Source organism: Perca fluviatilis, chromosome 2 (assembly GCF_010015445.1).
Source record: "Perca fluviatilis chromosome 2, GENO_Pfluv_1.0, whole genome shotgun sequence".
Taxonomy (NCBI): domain Eukaryota; kingdom Metazoa; phylum Chordata; class Actinopteri; order Perciformes; family Percidae; genus Perca; species Perca fluviatilis.
Genome location: NC_053113.1, coordinates 7,997,872 through 8,010,176, shown reverse-complemented (window position 1 = coordinate 8,010,176; position 12,305 = coordinate 7,997,872). Strand labels below are relative to the sequence as shown.

Here is a 12,305-nt window from a genome sequence, read left to right as displayed (position 1 = left end):
GGATTTTAACTGTTATTTGTCTGATTTAAAAGCTTATTGTGTACAGAACACATGTTGTGAGGCTGATACTGATGTTTAGAAGTCAGAGAGACTAAATCTGTTCAGATTACAGATCATCTACAGTCTGTTGGTGATTAAAATCAGCAACAGATCACATGTAGAGCATTCTGACAGCTACTCTCTCATAATAAAAACAACTGGAGACTGTGTAGGAGCAGATATATGGGTCTGATAACATTTTATTAAATCGGAATCGGACCCGAACGGACCACAGTGTTTGTGTCACTTCCTGTTCAGCCTGAAGGCTGCTGGAATCAGCTGGAAAACTGTCCGACTTGAGAGCGGATATTTTGTCCCCGCCCCCCGGCTGCTGCCCCCCCGCTCTCGTCTACTTTACAGGCGAGGAGCAGCTCATCTCCAACGAGCCTACACTCTCTGACTGAGGGATAAGGAGCGCCGCTTCACTTCGTCTGATGAAGTTGAAGCTCCAGTAAGTGGAGCTATGATTGGTTGAGATGATGTCATTGATTGTTGTTCTTGGAGAAACGGTTGAGTTGACAGTGAAAGTGTGACTGTTTAAAGCTGTTAATCGAGATGGTTGCCTGTGTGAGCAGCCAGCAGAGAGAAGTCCAGATAAAGAGTTGCTCTGAATGAGAAAGATGAGTCAGTGTGATTTAAGGCCGTTTTACTGTTGTGCGGAGGCTCCACCCAGAGCTCTCGCCGTAGCCTTAAAAAGTGGCCTGATGTTTATAATTGCTTGTACTTTTTTTGTGTGTGTGTGTGTGTGTGTGTGTGTGTGTGTGTGTGTGTGTGTGTGTGTGTGTGTGTGTGTGTGTGTGTGTGTGTGGGTGGTAGAGGGAGTGCCGGCGATTATCTTCGGAGCAAGTAGCGACTCTAGAGTCCTAGTGAGAGAAACAAAGTGTCTCCCCTGTTCTTTCTGACCACGGTGGGAGATCTGGAGCAGGAGAAGTTAACCCTCTCCTTGATCTCATGTTGTAGATGGAGAAGGAGAACCAGGAAATGAGTCAGGGGAAAATGCAACACTACTAAGCCACGGCCGAGCTACGTGCGTCGCTGCGACGTGTAGTTACATTTTTCGAGAGGTGCACGTCAGGCTACAGCGTAGGGTCGATCGATTCGACGCACGACTATAAAAAGGCCTTTAGGGTGTGTCAGGGCTCTTAGAGATGTGGAGGGGAAGGTCACAGACGGGCGAGGATTAGGACTAGGAAACTGCTGCGGTGAAAACAAGGTGTGGGCAACTGATCAACATCTCCAACCACAGTTAAGCTTAGACACCAAAACGACTAGTTAAGATTGCTTATGCACATGTTGATAAATACACAAAATGATTCAGTGTAGCCATCACTTTAACTTAACTTTAACTTGTGTGTGTTAAAATAGGTGTAGTGATGATGTAAAAATCTTTAGAATATTGCTATACTCTGCATCTTTGTTTGAGTATGCTGCTTCCTTTAGTGCAGTTTTTGTACAAATTATATACAAATTAGATATAAGATATGTACTGCATGCCTAAAGTATATTCCTCATATATAAAGTGTACATTAACAGTCAATGGAAAATAGTTAACATTCTTCAACATGTCATCAAACTAAAGCCACTTTCAACCAATTTTATGTCACCATAATGGTGAAGGGTATGTGATGATGTGGGGGTATGGTGAAGGGTATGTGGTGAGGTATGTGGGGCTATTTACATTTTTTATTTTAATTCCAAAGACCAAGGGAACTTTATCAGGATGCATAGTATCCTGGATCCATGAAATAACTGGCCTTTAACAGGGCTTGACATTAACTTTTTGAGGCACTTGTCCTTCGGACAAGTACATTTACGTTTCACTTGTCCGGGTAAAGAGTCATCATTTTATAAAAGAAAATTGTTTTGCTAATGCAGAATTTTAACAAACCGTTGAAAGTATGGAGTTATATTCCTATCTTTAATCAAGAGCGCATTCTTTCAATTTGAGAGCATTTCTCACTGATATTACGTTCAGATTTTGTAATAATTTCCCTCAAAACCTTGCTCTCACACTCAAATAGTCACTGCTCGCGCTTGGATTTGCTCTGCTTGTGCTCAAAGTTTGTGCTCGCGCTTGGATTTGCTCTGCTTGCACTCAAACTTTCTGCTTGGACTCAGATATGTTGTTGTTTGGACAGATTTCCTGCTCTCAGCTTTGAACCTTCTCCTCGCACTCAGGCTGATTCTGCTCACTTGCAAAGTTTCTGCTCTCGGATTTCTCCTGCGCGCTTGGATTTTTTGTGTGTTATAACCCTATCAAAAGTCAACAACCAATAGAATGCCAGCTGTAGTGTTGACCAATGAAATGATCCCAACCCCGTTGAGGGTGCGTTCACTTTACTTTAGAACGTCTGTTGAGGGCGGCTGTAACCTGACTGTAACCAAGTTTATATATCCCCGCGCCGTTTATAGCTTTATTATAAGTATATGTCAACAATGTGCACAGAATGGTCGACGCACTTTCACCTGCACCCGTCAGGAAACGGAGAAAGCTTTGAAGTGGGACGTATGAAGTTACGTCCACAACTACGAGGGTGAGTAACATAACTTAAGCACCTAGCTAGCTAGCTAGCATATGGCCCTAGCTTGATGTCCAGAAACAAATAGAGGTGGTTTAATGTACCTAAACAATGATCAATGATTACCAAATTTCTCTCTCATATTGCTCCTCATAACCACTGAAAACTGTCAAAAAATCTAACCCAAAGTCCAATTATTATGGACGTTATGTGACTGATAACTGATTGATATCTGATTGATCATTGTTTAGGTACATTAAGTTACCACGTTAAGCTTTTCACGTTAAGCCGTTAGAATGTCCCGCCTGCTGTGAGGGAAACTGTAGTCTATAACTTCCTGAGCGACTGATCGTCCATTTTTGCCCCTTTACATAATAAATATGGATATGAAATGGAACATGAAATACATAAATGAGGCAATACATATATAGGCATTAGTCATTATAGTTCAATAGCCTAAATACATATGTTTTACTTATATTTATTTCGGGGACTTTTATTTATTCCGTCTATTTATATGCACGTTATATTCAAAGGAAGTTTAGTTATCTCACAGGCTCAGACTAAAAGCAGCAGTGCAAGCCTGCCTGACATCAGTGCATAGCATATCACTGCAAAGTAAATAAAATATGAATAAATCACGAAGCGGTAGATTCCCAGGTCAGCTAGAGCGGGTAACGCAGCTCTGCAGACGGACCAGAGTCAGTCAGCACCGGGAGCGAACCGCGGGGACCAAGCTCACAGGGCTGGTAGCTAACTGCTAGCTAGCTGCAGCAGCTAATATTAGAATATTAGACCCAGCACCGGAGGTCTGATCCCCATGATTTAAAACGAAAATCAAATAACCATTTGTTTTTAATACCTGTTTATGAAATGAAAATCAAATGAACGAAAAAGTACACGGACCCAGTCTGGTAAGTACAATTTCACCACTAATAAAACAGATCTAGAGATGATATGCTTTATTTGCAACTTAAATGTAATTTTTTAATTAATACAAAGCAAACTGAGCAGAAAGAACAAGTATTTTGTTGGTTTGTTTCTCTTCTTCCAGGTGTGACTGAAGTACCCCTGTTGAGCTGCATCACAGCTGCACTATGTGCATGGACCTGTGCCAGTCAGCACATCACTCACCTGTGTGCAGAGGACCGGCAGCAGTAGCACAAACCAAGAAGGTTGGCAAGTCTGATAATAATGCAATTGTAAAAATAATAATAATATAATAGTAAAATCATGTTACATACACTTATGTTTCTTGCTTAAATTCACAGGGTGCACAACCAGGCCTGGGAGAGAAAATTACTGATGTCCACAAAACCAAATCAGAGAAGGTAAGGTAAGATAGTAATGATGTTAAAGCAAGCTATGTACACCTAATATATTACGTGTTGATGTCTATGAATCTGTCTTTAATAGGAGCATACTATACAAAGACAACAGTGGAGAGTTCCTGGATCGGGTCTGTCCTCAAAGTGCCAGAGATCTACAAGGACTTCACCCTTTTTTGCACCATCAGCGTATAATCAAAGTGATAAAAGAGAGAACAAATTATTGTTTTCTCTGTTGACATGAATAGGTGCCTGTAATGTCTGTCCATATATTCAATCAATTCAATAAATGTTGATAAGTATCACTGCTATTTCTTAAATCATTGTAGTTTTTCAGAGCAATAAGATACAGATTATTAAAACCATGTTCACATTTGCAACAAATTAAAACCCTGATCAAGGCAAATTGTTTTTCATGTTCCATAAATATTTATAAAAAAAAAAAACAGTACAATTAAATTTACCAGAGCTGACACTTGGTAAATAGCTTTAATTTACCTTGTCAAAACAATGAGTAATTCATAACAAATTGCACAATATTTGACACAAAACCTTAAAAGTATATGGTTCATACTACGGTGAAGCAGTACAATGTGCCTATAGGATTTACTGTAGCAGGAACATTGATATTGGCAAACAGATGACCCAGGTTCAGGTGAGTTTGTGAGCAGGGTTATGAATAAAGATAAGATAGGCCTAGTGTTCACAAGAGGGATGATTCAGGTATGGCAACACAAATTAAGAATAATTCAATTAAATAGGAGGTATGTACAACTAGTAGAAGATAAATTAACTATACAAGAGCAATTAAGGTAAAGTTATGAGGTGGCAAGCTAAAGTATAGTCAATAGCATGGAGTCAAGTCAACAGTGTACACCAGAATAATATATACTGTGATTAAGTAATGATACTTACTGTTGTCTGTACTAATATAACACAAAATAATAATAGTGTTTGATGCAGTATGGAGAACAACCAAGTCCCATATGAACCCAAGAGACTTTAAGTGCAGCTGTTGATGATGTTCACTACAAACAAAACTTGCAGATGGTTGTAGTCTGTAGCCAGTCATACAGTAGGTAGATCTGGAGCAGATGGTTGTAGTCTGTAGCCAGTCATACAGTAGGTAGATCTGGAGCAGATGGTTGTAGTCTGTAGCAAGCCGTACAGCAGGTAGATCAGGAGCAGATGGTTGTAGTCTGTAGCCAGCCGTACAGTAGGTAGATCTGGAGCAGATGGTTGTAGTCTGTAGTCAGCCATACAGTAGGTAGATCTGGAGTAGCAGGGTGAATTCTAGCTATCATGGGTTGGTGATATGACACACACAGATCAACAGGGGTCAAACCCCTCAGCCCCACCTGGATGAAAAGAAAGTAAAACAAAATACTTGTTTTTTCAGTTCAGTTTGCTTTGTATCAATTAAACAAATAACTGCTATTTAAGGAGCAAATAAGAAACCATATCATTTCTAGATCTGTTTTATTATAGTGATAAATTGAACTTAACATTACGTTTTATACAGATTGCTATGAATCTATTTTCAAACTAATGTTATATGAAGGAATGAAGACTAAATTCTGATGAACAACAAACAACAGTGATGCAAAACTGACACAAACAATCCAGTTTCTTGTGTTCTTTCAGTTATATTACAGTTTATGTTTTACTACTGGCTCTAACATGAAATTAGCCAAATCCCAGGAACATGGTTAACCAAACGAGGAAAAAATACAAAGTAGGGTCATCACATATAACACACACTGTCCACATATGTCGTTCAATCTAGCTAGCTATACAATAAAGAACATATATTTGTTTCTGGACATCAAGCTAGGCTATATGCTAGCGCCATATGCTAGCTAGCTAGCTAGGTGCTTAAGTTATGTTACTCACCCTCAGTAGTTGTGGACATAACCTTATACGTCCCACTTCAAGCTTTCTCCCGCTTTCCTGACGGGTGCAGGTGAAAGTGTCGACCATTCTGTGCACATTGTTGACATATACTTATAATAAAGCTATAAACGGCGCGGGATATATAAACTTGGTTACAGTCAGGTTACAGTGCAGCCGCCCTCAACAGACGTTCTAAAGTAAAGTGAACGCACCCTCAACAGGGTTGGGATCATTTCATTGGTCAACACTACAGCTGGCATTCTATTGGTTGTTGACTTTTGATAGGGGTTATAACACAAAAAAAATCCAAGCCGCAGGAGAAATTCGCGAGCAGAAACTTTGCAAGTGAGCAGAATCAGCCTGAGTGCGAGGAGAAGGTTCAAAGCTGAGAGCAGGAAATCTGTCCAAACAACAACATATCTGAGTCCAAGCAGAAAGTTTGAGTGCAAGCAGAGCAAATCCAAACGCGAGCACAAACTTTGAGCACAAGCAGAGAAAATCCAAGCGCGAGCACAAACTTTGAGCACAAGCAGACCAAATCCAAGCGCGAGCAGTGACTATTTGAGTGTGAGAGCAAGGTTTTGAGGGAAATTATTACAAAATCTGAACGTAATATCAGTGAGAAATGCTCTCAAATTGAAAGAATGCGCTCTTGATTAAAGATAGGAATATAACTCCATATGAAAGCATCCAAACACTATTAGCATTAATAAAATTCAGTTGAAACGGTAGAAACAAACGTGTCCCAACAATAGATTTCCCCTTCAACAAGAAAAAAGGATCTCCAGACTCATAATACAAAGTAATATGTTGCACGCCAGTGTGCAGAAGGTAATATATTGAGATTGTAAGTCAATATTTTAAAGTTTGTCATTACTTTCAGATTCCTAGTCAATATTCTAAGTTACTAAGTCAATATATTGAGATACTAAGTCGATACTTTGAGATGTTGAGTCAATTTATTGAGATTGTAAGTCAATATTTTAAATGTTCTCATTGGTTTGAGATTCTTAGTCAATATTCTGAGTTACTAAGTCAGTATATTGAGATACTAAGTCAATATTTTGGGATAAGTCAATATATTGAGATACTAAGTCAATATATTGAGATTTTAAAGCAATATTTTACATTTTATCATTACTTTGAGATTCTTAGTATATATTCTGAGATACTCAGTCAATATTTTGACCAGACGTAGTGGTGACTTAAACTTGAACTTATACTATATCTAAAATAATTTTGTAGACATAACAGTGGAAATATTTACTAAAATGTGAGGGGTGTACTCACTTTTGTGAGATAGTGTACTTACATACACAAGGAATTTGACTTTGGTAGGTGTTTACTCTCTATACATTCAACAAATAGACATTTAGTAGTAAATATTCAGCATACAAATAGTAATATAGACACATAGCCTACTGTAGAACGCCTATAGAAACAACAATATACATATAGGCACATATGAACATAATATACAAAAATACAAATATACAAAAAAGACATAATATCAAGACATGTTCACATGGAGTGGGATGTAAAGTGCTATAACTAATAGTGCAAAGTAGTTTCCAAGATGCATATTGGAATTATAAGTATGTAATGTTTAGAAGAAGTGGGTGAGTTATTACTCCTTAAACAAAGTAATTAGTTAGGTTATTTATTATAATATTTTATTACTTTTGCTTGTTTAGCCGTTCCTTGGATTAAAAACTGTAAAATAATTACTGCTTTGGAAATTGTAATCCCTTTCACTACTTGTTACTGGGGAAAGTACTAGAACTCAACAGTGAAATATTCAAGGGTTTTATTAAGTATAAGTACAGTAATATCAGTCTTACAGTACAGCAAAAAACATCCAACAGCTTTTGACCTTGTTAGGGTTAGTAGGAAGCCCATTAAAGTGTATTATTTATACATTATTCAAATGTATTGATTACGCAATAATCTGTAATTTCAGTTTTCTATGTTAATATTCTAAATGTGTTACAGGTTGTTTCCAGGGCCCCGTTTCAGAAAGCAGGTTTAACAAACTGAGTAGTCAATTTAATCATAGTCATGGAAATGCTGTTAAAACACATTCAGTCTATGTGCAGTCTATTTAATAGGAATTATGCTCCCCGCGGGAACCAATCACATAATGTGTGCAGAGTGCAGTGGAGATTAAGGGTTCAAATCCCGTCGGGCTCATCCAGTGATGGTCAAGAATCGACCCTCACTGGAAATCATAAAAACACGGGGCGGAACCAGCCAGGTAGTAGATGACTTGTTAGTTGGCTAAGGTTAGCTTGTTAACTCCGACACGCCACACAGGAAAATGTAGTATTACTGCCGAACCTATCTCCACAGCTGCAGAAGAAGGTCTGGCAATAGGAGCATACACTCCTGGATAGGAGAAAAAATGGTCAAGGGATGTTTGCATTTCTTTAAACCAATTACAATCGTCTTCGGCGCTTAAGCTCCTGACTTAGCGACAGTGGCTCTGCAAAATAGTCTCTGGAAGGGAATTTGTTTTGGTGGAACATTTTCACCCCCGCCAAAGAACAGTCACACACGAAATTAACAGCAACAGCGTAACACGCAGACAAGCGGCTTAGAGAAGATCTAGAAAAGATGTAAATCGTGCCGCACGGTGGTTCCAGTGGTAATCTCTAACGCCCAAACTGGGACAGTGGCTCCATCAAATTCCAGGAACAATATCTGAGATCTCTGTCCATAAGAGCGCAGTCCTAGGAATAGCTAAGACCGCCCAGGATGGGGTGATTGAGGAATTACATTATGTATTTTATCTACTATGTAGCGATCAAAAAAATAATTGGTTCACAGCATGTTGGCGATTGTACTTCTGACCACTGCTTTACTTTAAGGTCAGAGGAATGCAAAGTTTATTGATCCATATTCTTGGTTCATGAATGCATGTTCTTGAGTTATTAAGTTGTATTTGCACAGATTTGTACCATCATATTTTTCTGATTCTACTTAAAACTAATAAAAATTATCATCACATCTCAATTTACAAAACTGGTCTGTTTTGATAATCTGATTATTTTTAACCCCAAAAACTTTCTATACGTTGACAATGTTCTTTTGATATCTTTTGGATCTTTGCAGGGAACAAAGATGGAGACACCTCAAGAGGTCGTCTTAAGAACTTTACAAGATTTGGGAGTTGAGGACTTTAAAACATTCCAGTGGTACCTGCAGCAGAAAGGGGCCATTGAAGACTTCCCAGCAATCCCAAAGAGCAAACTGGAGAATGTAAACAGGGTGACGACAGTGGACCAGATGTTATCGACCTACAGTATAAACACTATTACAGTGACCAGAATAGTTTTAGTGAAGATGAATCAGAATGAGCTAGTCAAGAATTTATCAAACACCATCTCAGAACCTGCAGGTAAGTCATAGTATTATGAATATCACAATGTCTTCAACAAACAGTTCTGTAGCCAATGTCTCCCTCTTATCTACAAAGATAGACATATATATTGTGCTTACAACAACAGAACAAGCTACCAAAGCAAAAATCTACGACAGACACAAAATGTAAAGTGTCTCCAAGAACAAAAGTTGATGAAACAAAATCAGTCAATGCAGTTTTTGTTGGCTCTTCTGGTTAACAATTGTACACACTGATGCCACTGTGAGAAACACCTTGGAAAATATGAATTCCCATCCCTCTGTAAATTAAGTCATACAACTTCTGATTTCTTTGGAGACCAGAGTTCATGGACTCATGACTTGGACACAAAACATATCAGTTGTTGTTGAGGAATAATAAGTAATTGTAAATAAGTTAATCTCTTAAATATATTTCAGGAAAACAGAAATGTGCACAGACATTAACTGCAAGAACACCTCATTGATTTCATTGTTTTATGTTTTCAGATATTCTTGCTTCATGCCAGCGAAAAGTCAAATCCAAGTCAAAAAAGAAGTTCCAGTGTGTGTTTGAGGGGATTGCTAAAGCTGGAAACCCATCCCTTCTGAATAAGATGTTCACAGAGATCTACCTCACAGATGGAGGGACTGCAGGGGTTAATGATGAACATGAGGTCAGACAGATTGAAACAGCATCCTGGAAACCAGACAGACCAGAAACAACAATCAGATATGAAGACATCTTTAAAACCCCACCTGGAAGAGATGAACCAATCAGAACTGTGATGACTAAAGGAGTGGCTGGCATCGGGAAAACCATCTTAACACAGAAGTTCACTTGACTGGGCTGAAGACAAAGCCAACCAGGACATCCAGTTCACATTTACAATGACCTTCAGAGAGCTGAATATGCTGAAAGAGAGAGTGTTCAGCTTGGTGGAACTTGTTCATCGCTTCTTTAGTGAAACCAAAGAAGCAGGAATCTACAGGTTTGAAGAGTTCCAGGTTGTATTCATCTTAGATGGTCTGGATGAGTGTCGACTTCCTCTGGACTTCCTCAACACTGAGATCCTGACTGATGTTACTGAGTCCACCTCAGTGGGTGTGCTGCTGACTAACCTCATCAGGGGGAATCTGCTTCCCTCTGCTCGCCTCTGGATAACCACACGACCTGCAGCAGCCAATCAGATCCCTCCTGAGTGTGTTGACATGATGACAGAGGTCAGAGGGTTCACTGACCCTCAGAAGGAGGAGTACTTCAGGAAGAGATTCAGAGATGAGGAGCAGGCCAACATAATCATCTCCCACATCAAGACATCACGAAGCCTCCACATCATGTGCCACATCCCAATCTTCTGCTGGATCACTGCTACAGTTCTGGAGGATGTGTTGAAGACCAGAGAGGGAGGAGAGCTGCCCAAGACCCTGACTGAGATATACATCCACTTCCTGGTGGTTCATGCAAAACGGAAGAATGTCAAGTATGATGGAGGAGCCGAGAAGGATCCACACTGGAGTCCAGACACTAGCAAGATGATCGAGTCTCTGGGAAAACTGGCTTTTGAGCAGCTGCAGAAAGGCAACCTGATCTTCTATGAATCAGACCTGACAGAGTGTGGCATTGATATCAGAGAAGCCTCAGTATACTCAGGAATGTTCACACAGATCTTTAAAGAGGAGAGTAGACTGTACCAGGACAGTGTGTTCTGCTTCGTCCATCTGAGTGTTCAGGAGTTTCTGGCTGCTCTTCATGTCCACCTGACATTCATCAAGTCTGGAATCAATCTGCTATTGGAGAAACGAAAACAACCTGGTTGTCTAACGTTTTTTCAGAGACAAATCAGCACAGTTCTACCAGAGAGCTGTGGACAAAGCCTTACAGAGTCCAAATGGACACCTGGACTTGTTCCTACGCTTCCTCCTGGGTCTTTCACTGGAGACCAATCAGAATCTCCTACGAGGTCTGCTGACACAGACAGGAAGTATGTCAGATACAAACAAGAAAACAGTTGAGTACATCAAGACGAAGATCAGAGAGAATCTATCTTCAGAGAGAAGCATCAATCTGTTCCACTGTCTGAATGAACTGAACAATGGTTCTCTAGTGGAGGAGATCCAACAGTCCCTGAGATCAGGAAGTCTCTCCACAGATAAACTGTCTCCTGCTCAGTGGTCAGCTCTGGTCTTCATCTTGCTGTCATCAGAAGAAGATCTGGATGTGTTTGACCTGAAGAAATACTCTGCTTCAGAGGAGGCTCTTCTGAGGCTGCTGCCAGTGGTCAAAGCCTCCAACAAAGCTCTGTATATGCACAAAGAACTATTCAGATTAAATATAGTTTTTCTTCTTCCTAACAATGTTTTCTTGTTATTGTTTTCTTATGTGTTGCTGATTCCTCTTCAGGTTAAGTGGCTGTAACCTGTCAGTGAGAAGCTGTAAAGCTCTGTCATCAGATCTCAGCTCCCAGTCCTCCAGTCTGAGAGAGCTGGACCTGAGTAACAACGACCTGCAGGATTTAGGAGTGGAGCTGGTGTCTGCTGGATTGAAGAGTCCAAACTGCAGACTGGAAACTCTCAGGTTGGTGTTCAGCTGTTTCATCAGGTCTTATTTTCTTTATAGAATACTTATTGAATGACCACATTGGCCTCAGTTCTCAGCTTCTAATCCTCTAGTCTGAGAGAGCTGGACCTGAGTAAGAGGTAACAATTTTTCTTTTAGTCCTTTTTATGATTCTTTATGATATTAGATGTGGCAGCAATATCGTACAGGATAGTTATTTCTGTTCATGAAACAGACATTTTATTTTGGATATACAAAGATCAGGTTTATTATAAGACTTCAGAACACTATTCTCCATCAGTGACCGCTTTTGTTGCTGTTATGAGCATTTAATGCATCTAACATGCTCATGTGTGTGTATGTGTGTGTGTGTGTGTGTGTGTGTGTGTCTCTGTGCAGTCTGTCAGGCTGTATGATCTCAGAGAAAGGCTGTATATCTCTGGCCTCAGCTCTGAGGTCCAACCCCTCCCATCTGAGGGAGCTGGACCTGACCTATAATCATCCTGGAGACTCAGGAGTGAAGCTGCTGTCAGCAGGACTTGAGGATCCTAACTGGAGACTGGAAACTCTCAGGTATGGACAGATGGA

The 12,305-nt window shown here is 39.8% G+C and overlaps 1 pseudogene; it reads left to right on the top strand.

The window, feature by feature from the left end:
* Positions 1–404: 404 nt before the first annotated feature.
* Positions 405–12,305, top strand: part of LOC120543658 — a 20,687-nt pseudogene continuing 8,786 nt past the window's right edge.